Genomic DNA, 15,337 nt, shown 5'->3' with positions numbered 1-15,337 from the left:
AAAATTTGCTCTTCTCTATCATAGCTGCCTGGAAGGTCCCCACCCCTTTTCAGGATGATAGATCCCAGAGCCCGGGCAACATGCTCCAACAGGTGGCTCCTGGTAACACTGGGAGATATAGGGTGGCCAAGAACAAGTGCACCACAGGAAGAAAAAGCTACCAAAAAAAGGGGTGAGCATTTGGCTTAGCAGGTAAGACACACACATGCCATAGCAGAGTACCTGGCTTTGACTCCCGTTTCTGGCTCCCAACTCCAGCTTCCTGATAACGAGACCCCAGGAGGCAGCAGTGATGGCTCATGTGATTTTAGATCCCACCACCCACGTGGGAGACCCTGACGTCTGACTTCAGCTTGTGCTGGGGCCGCTGCAGGCATTCAGGGAATAAATCAGCAAACACCAAAGCCCCACTCCTTCTGGTCCTTATAGACAAATTGAGAGTTTCTCAAATTAACAAAATGAGTTTGTCAAACTCTTAGCTAAAAAGGAATGAAAGAAGAGATCATTCAACAAACATGAATTAAGCATCTGGTCTAGTGCAAGGCAAGCATTTGCTGAGTACTAAGGACTCACCAAGATAAAGCAACAGCCTTATCTTGTGGTGTGTGTCCATGTATGTGTGAAGTGGATACAATTATGTGTGCCAGCCCATGTATGTCAGTGTGCATGTAAGGCTACTTCAGAAAGGTAGTGGAAATGGAATTTAAATTATGTTTGTTTTGAGGCAAAACAAAATCTGAAATCCATCATAGTTTTTTTATAATATTCATTTCCACATATCATGAGAAAAAAATTGCTCCAAAATGAACCCGTACATTTAATAAAAAAATTTTGCTTATGATAGAGTGATAGAAAGACAGGGATAAGCAGAGAGAAAAGAGAAAGAGATCTTCCAACTTCCAGGGCACTCCCCAAATAGCTACAACAGCCAGGGATGGTCCAGGCCAAAGCCAGAAACCTGGAACTCCATCCGGGTCTCCTACATGGGTGGCTGAGGCCCAAGTACTTGGGCCATCTTCTGTTGCTTTCCCAAGTACATCAGCAGGGAGCTAGATCCAAAGTGGAACAGAACTTAAACCAGTACTCTGATATGGGATGCCGGCATCTCAGACAGGGGCTTAACCCATTGCACCACAATGCCAGCTCCTAAATTCATACTTTTAATTACATTTTTCTCCAACTTTTGGAAGTAGCCCCGTCTGTGTGTGTGTGTGTGTGTGTATGTATGGCAAGCAGGCCCTTGAATATATTTTCTCAACCATCACTCAGGCAGTTCATCTCCATTTCACAGCTAGGGAAATGGAGGGTCAGCAAGTTAGGTGACTTTTCCAGGAGCACTCGGCCAGGAGACAGCCAAGGCTGACCCAGGCCTCAAAGTCCAGCAGCTTCCTCTGTCACTAGCAGCTGGTGACGGAGGGCTGAGTAAGCAGAAAGTGACCTGATCTGAAGCTCTAGGCAACTGCTCTGGCAGCAGCTTGGGGGAAAGAGGAAGGGGAGGGCAGTGAGGCCAGGGCTACATGATTCCAGGGAAATCACCCCGAGGCCTGGCCCGAGGCAGGCACTGCGGGGAAGCACAGGAGGTGCTGCAGTGGAGATGCTGGGACAGACTGAGTCAGAACTGGTTTGGTCTGGGAAACAAGCAGGCAGGAAGGAGCAGCAGGCTCATCTCATCTCAGGCTCGGACCTAAGCGGCAAGGACTGCAGGAAAACCATGTCACCACTCCACATCCTGTGCCATTTAAACAGGAACCAAAGAGCTGCAGCTGTGGGAGAAGACAAGCGTGAACACAGGCCTGCTTCTTGCCTAGCCTGTCTTCTGCCAAAGCCAGGAGCTGAGCACATTCTACAGGGACTGGTATGACCCGGCGGCTAACGAGGCTCCAACCCGCTGAGACGCAGACACGGCACAGACCTGCCGATGAGCCAGCAAGCTCAGCGCCAGGGCTCCCCCTCCTCCTTCTGACCTTCATCCAGGCAATCCCCCAGCCAGCCAACGCTGCTGCCTGCACGGCTTTCCTCCCAGACTCCTACCAGGGCATCCCAACCGGTTTCCCTGCTTCCTTTTTTTTTTTTTTTGACAAGCAGAGTGGACAGTGAGAGAGAGACAGAGATAAAGGTCTTCCTTTGCTGTTGGTTCACCCTCCAATGGCCACCGCGGCTGTCGCGCTGCAGACGGCGCACCGCACTGATCCGAAGGCAGGAGCCAGGTGCTTCTCCTGGTCTCCCATGCGGGTACAGGGCCCAAGGACTTGGGCCATCCTCCACTGCACTCCCGGGCCATGGCAGAGAGCTGGCCTGGAAGAGGGGCAACCGGGACAGAATCTGGCGCCCCGACCGGGACTAGAACCTGGCGTGCCGGCGCCACTAGGCGGAGGATTAGCCTGTTGAGCCACAGCGCCGGCCTTTTTTTTTTTTTTTTTCAGGCAGAGTAGACAGTGAGAGAGACAGAGAGAAAGGTTCCCTGCTTCCAATCCCTGCCCTCACCCACCCAATCCACTCAGCCCAAAACAGTAGCCAAATCATCTTTCCAAAAGGCAAACAGCATGCCACTCCCCTGTCTTCAGCCTTCAGTGGTTCCCCAGGGGCTTCAAGGCGAAGTCCACACATCAGGAGGTGGCTCCTGCCTTGCCCCGCAGCCTCATCACATCCTACTGCACCACTGGGTTCCGACCACGCTGAGTCACTAAGATTTCCCGCACGCACCAAGCTTGCTATTTGCACCATCCACATTCTTGCTTAGGTGCTTCCCTACACCGAGAATTTCCTTCCCTTCCTTCTGCTCCTCCCCAGCTATTCCTATTCGTTATCTAAGATTCAGTTCAAGGATCACACCCAGTAGCAAATCCTCTCTGACTTTCCCTCTTTAGAGGCCCCCAGACCACTTTACATGCCACCACTTTACATGACAACGCAAAGCACACTGGCTCCAGTTATCAGGGCAAGTCTGTTCCCATTCATAAAGGGGGATCCACGACGCCAGAGATGGTGCCAGTGAGCAACACAACAGCTGGCACACAGCAGGCACTTGCAAGGAAGGGCAGAGAATGGGGTGGGCATGTTCAAAGAAGAAGACAGCTAACTGCAACTGGAAGAATCAGCAGTCTTCACCAAAAAAAGGTGCACCTGAGCCATGCTTTCAAGATTAAATGTGGCAGGCAGTGATGCGGCAGTAAGACACAATTTGGGATGTCCACAGCCCACATAGGAGCCCTTGGGTTTGAGTTCTGGCTCTGCTTTCAATCCAGCTTCCTGCTAATGCACACCCTAGGAGGCAGCAGGTGATGGATAATGGTCCCTGCCATCTAGATGGGAGACCCAGATTGAGTTTTGGGCTCCTGGCTTTGGCATGGTCCAGTCTCAGCTTTTGTGGACACTTGGGGAGTGAATCAGTGGATTAAAGATCTGTCTGTCTCTCTGCCTTTCAAATAAATAAATTTTAAAAATAAAGATTAAGTTGGACTATTTTTGATAGGTGAACGCAGGGAAGAAACAGACCACGAAGGGACAGAAGTATACATTTGGGGGATAGGTTGAGTGAGGCAGGGTATGGTAGACCCAGAACCAGTCTATATGCATGTGAAGTGGGCAATCCATTAGCATTACGATTTGGGGGGGCTATAAGAGAAAATCCAACTCAGAAGTCCAGAAGTTAAGTGTTTGTTCAATGACTCAGTCCTCCCATTCTTCCGTTCTGACACCTTCAACCCATGCTGCTTAAGCTAGGCCCCTCAGGGTCCCAGGATGGCTGCCACAGTCCCAGGCATCACAGCAGACGAGGGGGCTGTTCCCTTCTTACACGTCTCCTTTCTAGGATGGAGAGAAAGCCAACTCCACCTTCCCCCATTTCCCTTCATATGTCACTGGCCTTGGCCTGAACCAATCACCGCCCAAAGAAACAGGACCACAGTGACTGACCTCCCTCAGCGCCCCTGCAAAGTGGACCTGTGTCAGCAAGGAAGAAGGCAAAGCACGCTGGGAAACCACCACCAGTGTCTGCTCCACCCTGTCCTCCCCCGCCACCCATGAATCCCTGCTCAGCCAAGCGCAGTCTGCAAATATCCCACACCTCCAGCCCGCTGCCGGGCTATTTTAGATCGGAGGAAGTAAGTGTCCTAGGAGAGGAAACCTGCAAAAGGCTATTATGGGAAGGCCTATAAACAACACTGCATTTGCTTTCCACCTCAGGAGTTCTGGGGGGGTTGGGGAGGGGGAGGGTGCAGAACAGGAGGTAGCAGGGGCGCCGCATTCCAGAGACCCTGCAAGTCCTCTTTGCATTTTAACGGAGAGTCTAACCAGACTTCCAAAAAAGCAGCCAGCACGTTCCTACCACAAGGACTTCGACCCAGCTCTTCTCAGCCTTGGCCACCCTTGCCCACTCCCCGGCTTAGGCAAACCCTACCCACCCCGGGACAGAAGCTGGGACAGCAGCCTTCTGGCAGAGTTGGCTCCAACCACCACCGGCAGGCGTGACTCCCTCCCTCCCTGCATACTCACCCCCACCCCCGCCATGGTCCAAAATTACTCCCTTACATACCTTTCTCTTCTCTTCAAAGGCAGCTATCTTAGCATGTGTATTTTTATATTTTCACATTGTATTTCAAGTACCTGGCACATACATTTGTGCAATGTAAACTCAACTGAACTTGCTCTTTCCTGCGGGTTCTCCCTGCTTACCATGCATAAGAACTCCTGGGGCTCTGGAACCGGCTCACTTGTGCTTAGTACCAACTAGGGGCCAGGCACTGGCTCAGCCACCTTCCTCGTGTCTGTCTTTATCTGACAGCTCTTTTAAGAACTGTGAACATTTTTCACAATTGACAGAAGAGGGATATGAAAACAAAGGCTCAAGGCAGGTTCTCCCAAGACCACATGAGGAACTAGGGCAAGGAATGCAAAGTCAAGTCTTTAGACAGGCCATATTGCCCCAGGGTCAAGAGTGTGGGTACTGGGCACAGATCACTTTGCTTAAAATCTTGCCACTTATTAGCTATATGATCCTGCAGAAATTAGGTAAGCTCTGTTGCTAAGTTTTCCCCTGCAGCAAATGGGCTAAACACAGTACCTACTTCATAGAGTCATTCAGAGGATTAAATGTGCTCACAGAAGGAAACTGGTTGAACAGTGGTTGATACGAATTAATGCGCAATAAACATTGGCTATTACTGACTCTGAGTCCAGTGGTTCTCCTACTGCATCGTGACCAAGGTCTCTGCCCTCCACCTACCAAACCACCTTCAGCAAGAACAAATGACCTGGACTAAAGACCTTCAGCAATGACCAATGACCTGGCCTAAGCAGCGCCAGCAGAGAGATCATGAGAACCACAGTCCAGTGGAGAAGCCTCAGAGAACAGCAGGTCAAAGATCATAAAGGCAATGAATTGCATTCATTTCACATCCCACAAGGGATCTCAGCTACTCAGTAAGTGGCTCAGCCCTCACTGGGGGGGGGGGGGGGTGTCCTGGGGGAATCTCCAGAGGAAAGAACATCACATGAGAGGGCAGCCCGGTCTGCTTCCTAATGCCCAACTACGAACCTGACATCAAAGCCCAGCCCTTAATCTGAACAAGCGCTGAGGACCTGAAACACCTGCATCCCTTCCCATGAAAGCCTAAGACACACTGTGGTTACGCAGCAAGGCAGAGGCACCTGCTGGAAGACACGCTGTCCCATCAGCCCCGGAGGCAAGAGAGACAGACCCCTAACCTCTCAGGGACTCCCGCTCACCCAGGTTCATTATTTCATGGTAACCTGGAGGGTAGGAAGAGTCAGGAACGGAGCTGCCATTCCCTTTAGGCAGATCAGGAACTGAGGCTCAACAGGGTAAGTGGCCGCTTAGTTGACTTAAGTTGGCCAAATAACCAACCAGTGTCAATTCTGACTTAGAACTCAGGACTTCTGAATCTCAACTCAGTGCTATTTTGCAGTGTCTTATCTTTTGTAACACGATTTGTCTTCTTCAGTCATATAAATTCCTTCCCATCCCACTTTCCCTCCCTCTTTTTTCCCTTCTCTTCTTCCTAACATGCACTGTCTTCTCAGTGCTAGACACCAGAGGTTACACAAATGAATAAGGCTCTTTCCAGCTACCCTTCTTGCACCTGCAGCAGGTGAACCCACAAGGCGTGCTCAGTAAGTACTTGCTGATCTGAGTCCAGTCTTTTTATTGCTAACGTTCTGATACAGATCCCAGTTCTCTTTTCCCAAAATGGCAATTTTTACATTTTTATAAATGTTCTTTCTTTTCCTGGTCTGAAAAAGAAGATGGAATGTACTAAGGTGGCTGGTTCCAACTTGGTGTCTTCCAGGATGAAAGGACAGCTGGGATCCCTTTACAAAGCAGGGCCTCCATGGGGTCAAAGTCTCCTCTGAAAAGAGGGCCTGAACCATTCCCCCCATTAGAAAGAGAAACAGCAAGAAAACTCATGTCTACCTCCGGGGAAAGCATCCTACGCAAACTCTCAAACCTCCATAGCTAGAGAACACATAACTGGCCTGGGGTTCAAATATTGGGTCCAGAAGCCCTCACAGAACTTGTCCAGGACCTAGGAAACCCTGAGTCTCCCTCTGCTGAATCATGAAATGCTCAGTAGCATAGCAGGCAAAGCCACCACCTGCAGTGCCTGCATCCCATACGGGCGCCGGTTCAAGTAGAAAATGGCCGGAGTCCTTGGGCCCCTGCACCCATGTGGGAGACCAAGAAGAAGCTCCTGGTGCCTGATTTCGGATTGGCTCAGATATGGCTGTTGCGGCCATTTGGTGCGTGAACTGGTAGATGGAACACCTCTCCACCTCTCTCTCTCTCTCTCTCTAACTCTGCCTTTCAGATAAATATTTAAAAAAAAAAAAAAAAAGGAGAAGAAGAAGATGACTGTGTTTGGATGCTCCTATCAAACTGCCTGGGTTCAAGTTACAGCTCTACTCCTGATTCTAGCTTCCTGCTAATGCAGACTTCATGAGACAGACATGATGGCTCAAGTAATTATAGGCTCCTGCCACCCACATGGGAGACCTGGATTAGATTCCCAGCTTCCAGCATGGGCCCCAACCAGGTGACAGTGTGAGCGTCTGGAGAGAGAACTGGCAGATTGGAGCTCTCTACCTCTCAAATAATAAACAAATGAAAATTCATAAACAAAGATACAACACATGGAGGAGAAACCCTTAGGAAGGAACAGGAGCCAATGATTAAAAAGCCAGGCTGATTTGAAAGAGAAGCAAAAGAACTTCTAGAAGTAAAGTGTAAAACATAAAACCCAGTGATGAGGAAATCCAACAAACATGTTGACACAGCTAAACAACTTAGGGCAGTGCACCTGACTCAGCCTCCCAGCTCTGTACCACCTTTTGCTGGACACTGTGCCCAGTGTAGGGGGGATGAGAGGAGTAACAAACAGTCCCACTCCCAGCCCCTTCCAGGTGGTGCATCTCACAGGCAAGGCAGGCACATGGGTGAACGCATTTCCTGAAAGAGCTGCCAGAATGGCTACCACTTAGGGAATCCTTGTGCCGGATGCCTCTCCTAGGTTATCTTGGTTAACTCAGAACAGCCAGTGCAGAATATGAGGCTACTTCAAAAAACATGTGCAAATTTGAAATTAAGTTTATAGTTAAAACACTGGTTGAGATACCCACGTCCCATACAGGAATAGCTGAATTTGATTTACAGCTCTAGCTCCTGCCCCTGCTTATGGACACCCTGGGAGGCAGCAGGTGATGGCTCAACTACTTGGGTCCCTGCCACCCTGGAGTGATTTCTGGGCTCCTGGCTTCAGCCTGGCCCCAACCCTGGTAACTGGGGACATCTGGAAAACAAAGCAGTAGATGGAAGATCTCCCTGTCTTTCTCTGCCTCTAAAATAATTTTTTTTTTTTGGACAGGCAGAGTGGACAGTAGAGGGAGACAGAGAGAAAGGTCTTCCTTTTTGCCGTTGGTTCACCCTCCAATGGCCGCCGCAGTAGGCGCACTGCGGCCGGCGCACCGCGCTGTTCTGATGGCAGGAGCCAGGTGCTTCTCCTGGTCTCTCATGGGGTGCAGGGCCCAAGCACTTGGGCCATCCTCCACTGCACTCCCGGGCCACAGCAGAGAGCTGTGGATCAGGACAGGATCGGTGCCCCGACCGGGACTAGAACCCGGTGTGCCGGTGCCGCAAGGCGGAGGATTAGCCTAGTGAGCCGCGGCGCCGGCCCTAAAATAATTTTTTTAAAAGGTTTATTTGGGGGGCAAAAAAAAAAAAAATCAAAATCTGTGCATAGTTTTTCATAAGATACATTTTCTGTGAGCTTTCTGAAGGCCCCTCTCATAGAAAAGGAAGGCTAAATTCTGTCTCCCACCCACTGCCCACTGCCTGGGCCATTCTCTATCTAACAAGATCACAACTAAAAGAATGGCCAAGATCCTTCTCACATTTCTACCCCCAAAAGAGAGTAACAAGGAAACAGGCACACATTACAGACAGTTTTATAAAGGCAGAGCCCGGACCAAAAATTCACGCTCAGCTTCAAAGAAGGAAATGCAGGCGTTGTCCTGACGTGCTTCTTCCTGTTCTGCTCACAGATGCTCCGTGCCCCTTGCATCTACGCAACTCCAGCCACAGAGGGGGAAGTACTGACAGCACTCTGGTCCCCACCTTGCCTCACAGCTGGGACCCCTCCATGTCCACGGAAGCCATGCGTGCTTACTTTTCTGTTTTTCTAACTCCGTGCACCTTCGTCCTTCCTGACTTTGGGTGGTGGAGGAAGAGGAAACGCTGAAAATATTACAAGATGAGCTGACTTCGTGGCATTTCCCAGGGACAAGAACAGAAGTGGTTCGCAAGGGAAGAGCAAACCGGCTCTGTCTCTCTGCAAGGTGACACGCTGGTGGCTGGGTGCACTAACACGGCTTTCCAAAGTGCTTAAGGTCTTGGAAACCGTCTGTTTCCCAGGAGTATCTGGGCCAGGAGCCCATTTTCTCGAAATAACTGAGCAACTTTACAAATGTGGTCTTAATTAAACCTCCTCCCCCCGCCCAATACATGCATGCAAAGAGCTACGTGGCCACACCACACATCGTGGTGTGTTTCCCTGTTTTTCAGAAGATGGGGCCACCCTCCCGTGAGCCACCAGTCTCCAGTTGTAACTTCCCCTAAGGAATAGAGGGATTTGTTCTAAATAGAAAAACACAGGCTCCGGCTGGCGCCATGGCTTAACAGGCTAATCCTCCGCCTTGCAGCGCTGACACACCAGGTTCTAGTCCCGGATTCTATCCCGGTTGCCCCTCTTCCAGGCCAGCTCTCTGCTATGGCCCGAGAAGGCAGTGGAGGATGGCCCAAGTCCTTGGGCCCTGCACCCGCATGGGAGACCAGGAGAAACACCCGGCTCCTGGCTTCGGATCAGTGAGATGAGCCGGCCGCAGTGGCCATTGGAGGATGAACCAACGGCAAAAAGGAAGACCTTTCTCTCTCTCTCTCTCTCTCTCTCTCTCTCTCTCTCTCACCACTCTGCCTGTCAAAAACAACAACAACACAGGCTCCTTCCTGTCCTCTCTCATGACCAAGGGCCTGCTTTGGGACCAGGGCTGGCTGAGCTTGGGACGTCAGCTATGGCTTAAGAAGCAAGGTTGCAGCTATACAAAAGGCACAAGTGTGGAATTCAGGTTGTGTAGGGAAATGGTTCAAGAACAGACTTTCCATCAGAGCACCAGTCCCTCTGATGCCTGGCCCTTCCTAGAGAGGATGTGAGGGCAGGTGGGTGGGGCCCAGGGTTTTGATGGAATGTATTCATGAGACAGGGGGAGAAGACCTGGTACTCCTGGGTTGAAGGTGAATGTTGGGCCCATAGCATGAAGGGTTCATGGTGGAACAAACTTTCAATGCCAACTTCTCACAGAAAGCCGGCCCAGTAAAGACCTTCCATGAAGACATGAGTATCTGAGAGGGATATTTGTCTGGGAGGAGATGGACTCCCACCCACCCAACCCTACTGCATTGGAAAAACATGTCTCTGATCTCCCCTCTCCTGTTGGGGTGGGGACCCCCCCACCCAGAGATCCCCTAACAACACCCTCCATCAGCTCCCTAATCCCCTGGATCTAAGGATATGTTAGGTTCCAGAGCAATGGCCAGTTCAGATTGCAGATGGCATCTTAAACGGGAGTAGATGTGGTACAATGGGTTAATCTCATATCAGAGCCCAGGTCTGAGTCCCAGCTGCTGCACTCTCAATCCAGCTTCCTGCTAATGCATATGGGAAAGCAGCAGAAGATGGCCCAAGTGCTTGGGCCCCTGCCACCCACATGGGAGACCCGGATGGAGTTCCTGGCTCCTAGCTTGGGCCTGGCCCAGCCATGGCTATTGCAGCCATTTGGGGAGTCAATGAGGAGATGGAAGATCTCTCTCTCCCTCTCTTCCTCTGTCTTTCCCTCTCTAATGCTTTGCATTTCAAATAAATAAATATTTTTTTAAAAACTGGGAGAGTAGCCTAAGTTATACAGCCCAATACTATCTCCTGAAGGGTCCTTAAAGATAAAAGAGAAGCCAGAAGCAGAGCGATGGAGGCACAGGAAGGTCAGAGACCAACAGCCCTGGTCTTGAAGACAGATGAAGGAGACTATAAGCCAAGGAATGCAGGCAGCCCCTAGAAGCTTCCAGAAGGAAGGCAGCCCTGCCCTCACCTTGAGTTTAGGTCAGGGAGACTCATTTCAGACCTCCAGAGCTATAAAATTGTGTTGTTTAGGCCACTACATTTACGGTAACTTGTTACTACACCAATAGGAAATGAATGACATTTATCATTATACTTCACCCCGTATAGTGTGGTTTTTCTTTATACATCCATCCTTACAACCAATGATAACAGTCATAGCTAACTTCTGTAATGCCCACTTTGAGTGCTTACTATGTGTATGGCCTCACCAGATTTTTTATGAGGGTCCTTCCAAAAATTCTTATAAAATGCAATTAAAATGCTTATTTTGGTGTATAAAATTCTGAAATCCATGCATACAGATGTGTAAGACTTTTTTAAAAGGTAACTTCTGTTGAATGCTGATGAAAGTGAACACAAGGACCTGAGAGGAGGGAAGAGAGTTAGATGCATGTATGAAGAGATAAAGAAAGACACAGGTGCATTTTAAAAGATGAGCAGCAGCAGGTGGGGAGAGAGGAAGAGCATCCCAGGTAGAAGAACACACACTCAGCAAGATGTGTGCTGGTGAGCACCGGTGGGGACTCAGCTAAAAATAACGTCTCTAGCCCCTGAATGTCCTCCAAGGTTCTGAGTCCTGTGCCCCAGTACCTGCCTGAATATCCCCATTTGATGCCTCCTAGACAGTCAAACCCTAGCATGGCCCACGCTCACCTTGATTTTCTCCGTGAACTTAGTCCTCCTATAGTCTGCCTTGTCTTCCAGTCCATCACCAGCAGCGCTGAGCTGTTCAAGCCAGAAGCCCAGGAGCCATCTTTCCTCCTGCCTCACCCGCATGTGGTCCATCACAGAATCCCACGTTAGAACTCTGAGATCCAGCTAGGATCCACCCACTTCTCTCGACCTCCCCAGGTTGGATGGCTGTCAGCTTTCTGACACTGGTGCAATGGTCTCCCAGACAATCTCCCTGCTTCCACTCTTGGCCCCCTTTTAATTTACTCTTCATAAAGCAGTCAAAGCCATCTCTTAAAAATGTCACTGAGCTCCTACCCCTGACTTAAGTCACCACTGCTCCCCTGTGTAATAGGTGGCAGAATCAATTCGGCCTTGGATACAACTGGCCATGCCACATGGCCCCTGCAGCTCTCTTCAGCCTTGCCTTCCCACTCCCCAACTTCCCTCACTCCCTGGAACACATCAATGTGTTCTTCTGTGCATCAATGACTTTGCACATTCCAATCCCTCTGCCTGCAATCCCTCCTCCACATCCTTCCTGACTGGCCACTCCCTTCTCCACTTTCCAATCTCAGAAAGGGCATCCCCTGGCCAAGCTAGGACCCGCTTTGCAGCTGCAGCCCCTGCTGTGGCCCCCAGTTTGTCTTTCTTGCTAGCAAGCACCACCTGCTTCTTGTTGCTGCTCATCTCCCCCAGCGGACTGCAAGCTCCCGGAGGGCAAGACGAGATCCTTCTTGTTGTTCATCATTGTCTCATCAGGATGCACAAGGGGGGCTTCCCAGGGAGCAGGTGCTCAATACATGCTTGCTGAATTGATTGATTAAAATTGTGAGACTAACACTGAAAGATGATGCTGGAATGAGAAAGCCTTGGAAACAGCATGCTCTTCCTCTCTGCCTGACCGGCGCCTCCTCCGGGGAGACACTTAGCAAATGTTTACTGGACACAAGGAAGAGTGACTCAATTCCAGACAAATCTGAAAAGTGCAGTCTTTTCTGGACACGCCTCTCAAAGGGGTTCCTCTCCTCCAAGAGACTTCTTTAAGAGCCTAGGGCAAGGGCCAGCACTACGGTATAGCAGGTAAAGCTGCTGTCTGTGGCACTGGCATCCCATATGGGCGTCAGTTCAAGTCTCGGCTGCTCCTCTTCCAATCCAGCTCCCTGCTAATGTGCCTGGGAAAGCAGCGGGAGATGGCCCAAATGCTTGGGTCCCTGCAACCACAGAGCAAACCAGGAAGAAGCTCCTGGCCCCTGGCTTCCGCCTGGCCCAACCTCAGCCATTGCAGCTATCTGAGAAGTGAACCAGCAGATGGAATCTCCCTCTCTCTCTCTCTCTTCCTTTCTCTCTCTAACTCTGCCTTTCAAATAAATAAACATATATATTTTTTAAGAAGAGTCTAGGGCATCCAGCAATTACTCAGTGAATGCCAGCTGTCACTGTCACTATTGCCTGTGTGAAGATTATTCATTCATTCTTGAGCCCATGCCAGATATAGTGGACAGGAGAGAAGTGAGGTCAAGAAGCAAGGAGGGATGGGGTGGGTAGGATCAGCTCAAACACAAGGGATGAGTCGATAGGGCAATGCTGGAGCAGCTGCCCCAGCGAACACGAGTTCCCTTCTCCCACACAGGACTTGATTTGAATGCACACATCCATCCTTGGTCCTGCAAGGCTCACAGCAATTGTGAAAATCTGGCTCAGTGCGGCTTGTAAGGACTGGAGAGGTGGAGTGAATTTCAATTTCTTTCATCAAATGGCAAGCTTGCAAAAAAAAAAAAAAAAAAAAGGTCCTTTCTCTCCAACATGATCACCTACTAAAAACAAAAAACCAGCCATAAGTGCTCTCGTGAGAAGAAAAATAGATGGACGGCTTAGCTCACAAGAAAGAGGAGTGCTGGAAATGAACTTCAGAGAACATCATAGGGTATGCTATGTGCTAAGATACCGCCCTTATTTTGGACTTGAGAGCTTTCAATTTTTCACAAAAGAATGGGATGGAGAAAGGTAACTTCCCCTGTAATAAGCCACCCATTTGTATTTCAGGTCCATCTGGAGGTTGAACAGTAAGCGCTGGGCAATTTTTTAACTCTCCTCCTCAAATATGAATTTTTTGAGATAATGGGATGTCTCACAAATAGCAGGAACAGGTAAGAGAGAACAACAGAAGGCACCACACAGGTGAGGGTGGCAGGGCACACACCTCTGTCCAATCCTGCCCATGGCTGCAGACCTTAATGCGATGCAGGCACAGGAGCACCTGACGAAGGGTTCGGTTCCAAGACTCAGAAACCAGTCCTGGCCTTGCCACCCACTAGCCATTGACCATGGCCATGGGCAACTCAGGTCGGCTCCCTGGCCCTCATCTGTGCAACAAGAAGAAGCTGACACGGTTGTTCTCAACGTTCAGACTGTTGCATGGACGTCCCCAGACTGGACCTAACGCCTGCCACCCAACAGCCCTCAAATCGCCAAGCGTGAACGCCTCGGGGCAAGGTGTATGTCCAACAGACATACAGCCGGCCTAAACATGGTTTTACAATCCCGGTCCTGTGGTCATCCCAGAATCAACTGTGCCTAGACAACCCCGCCGGGCAGACCTGGCGGGGAGGGTGCGCTAAGGGAGAGGGAGTTGGGGTTCCCCTGACAGGGACAGCCAAGGCTAAGGTCAAGTTAACGCCAGCCAGCAGTGGCCCACCCGGCCCGCTGCATGACTGGAGAAATACATTCTTCAGGGAAACCGCTTAGGGCGTGCGGGAGAAGCCGCCGGACGCCCGCGAGTTTCTTTCTTCTTTTAAACTTCTTGTTGCTTTCAGCAAAAGCAGCAGGTCCCCCAAGTGATCCAAGCGGAACACACCACCCTGTACTTCCCGCGAGGAGACGCCGAGCCCCACGGGGGAAATTTCGCCCCCACTTTTCCCTTCGTTTCCTTTCTCTGGTTTGGAGCAAGTGGCCTAGGGCCTGCGTGGCAGCGCCGTGTCCGGGCGGGGAACTTTCCCGACCACGCCAGAGAGACAATGCCGCGGCCGAGCGCCCGCGCCTCCGCGCCGGAGGGCGCCCCCACGGCGGGGTCCCCGGCGCCAGGCGCGCTGCCCCGGCCTCCCTCGGGGAAGGGGGCCCCCGCCCCCATCGCGGCGCCTCTGCAGAGCCGGGGCTCCCGCGCGCGCCGCCCGGGCCCCCTCTCCCGAGCCGGGGACGCGGAGCCCCCGGGCGGCCTCGGCGGCCCTGCAGAGCGCGGCCGTGCGCCCAGCACACTGCCCTCCTCCCCGCTCCGACCGCGCCAGAGCGGGACACCGCACCGGGAAAGGACCCGCCGGCCCACCCGGCGCCCCGGCCCGGCCCCGCCGCGCGCGCGGGGTCCAGCGGCCGCCAAGCCCGCCCGGGCGCCCGCAACTCACCGGGACCGGGCGGGCGGCTGGGCATTATTCCATCGCGGGCTCGGCGCCGGCTCCCCAGCGGCGGCGCACACGCCCGCGCCCCGGCAGCCCTCGGCCGGGCGTTCGCGGCTCTCGGGTCGGAACCGGGCTGCGGCCGGCGGACAGCCGGCGGGGCGGGAGGCGCGGGCCGGGCTGCCCAAGCGCAGAGTGGCCGCCCGCGGCGGCGGCGAGGCGAGGCGCGGGAGCCGAGCGCGGCGCAGGAAGGGGCGGGCGACCATGTGCAAGGGGGAGGAGGCGGCGGCGCGAGCGGCTCGCACGATCCCGCTCGGCGGCGGAGGGCGCGGGTTTCAGGAAATCCAAACACTTCGACAGGAAATCGGAATCCTGACTAAGCATTCCCGGCCCGGGCCGCTCCGCGCCGGGGGCTCCCGCCTCGCTTAACCCTTGGCCCGCCGGCACGCAGGCAGCGGGGCGCAGCGGCCGCAGTGGCTGGGGACGCGCGGGCTCTCCGGCTCCCCTGCGGCGGCGGGCGCCCTGCCCCCGGGTCCCCTCGCCCCCGCTGGCTTGCCTGCGCCTCGCCAGGCGGTGGAAGGGGTGGGATTT

The 15,337-nt window shown here is 52.3% G+C and overlaps 1 protein-coding gene across 2 annotated transcripts in view; it reads right to left on the bottom strand.

The window, feature by feature from the left end:
• ASAP1 (ArfGAP with SH3 domain, ankyrin repeat and PH domain 1) overlaps positions 1 to 14,843 on the bottom strand; it is a 381,790-nt gene extending 366,947 nt beyond the window's left edge. For both annotated transcript variants that reach the window (XM_062187980.1, XM_062187981.1), the window contains exon 1: positions 14,756 to 14,843. The gene's annotated coding sequence lies outside the window, so the exon portion shown is untranslated. The remainder of the gene's footprint in view (positions 1 to 14,755) is intronic.
• Between the last annotated feature and the right edge of the window lie 494 nt (positions 14,844 to 15,337).

The sequence above is a fragment of the Lepus europaeus genome, chromosome 4 (assembly GCF_033115175.1).
Source record: "Lepus europaeus isolate LE1 chromosome 4, mLepTim1.pri, whole genome shotgun sequence".
Classification (NCBI taxonomy): Eukaryota; Metazoa; Chordata; class Mammalia; order Lagomorpha; family Leporidae; genus Lepus; species Lepus europaeus.
The sequence above is the reverse complement of the archived record's forward strand: the minus strand, read 5'-3'. Positions and strand labels throughout refer to the sequence as shown.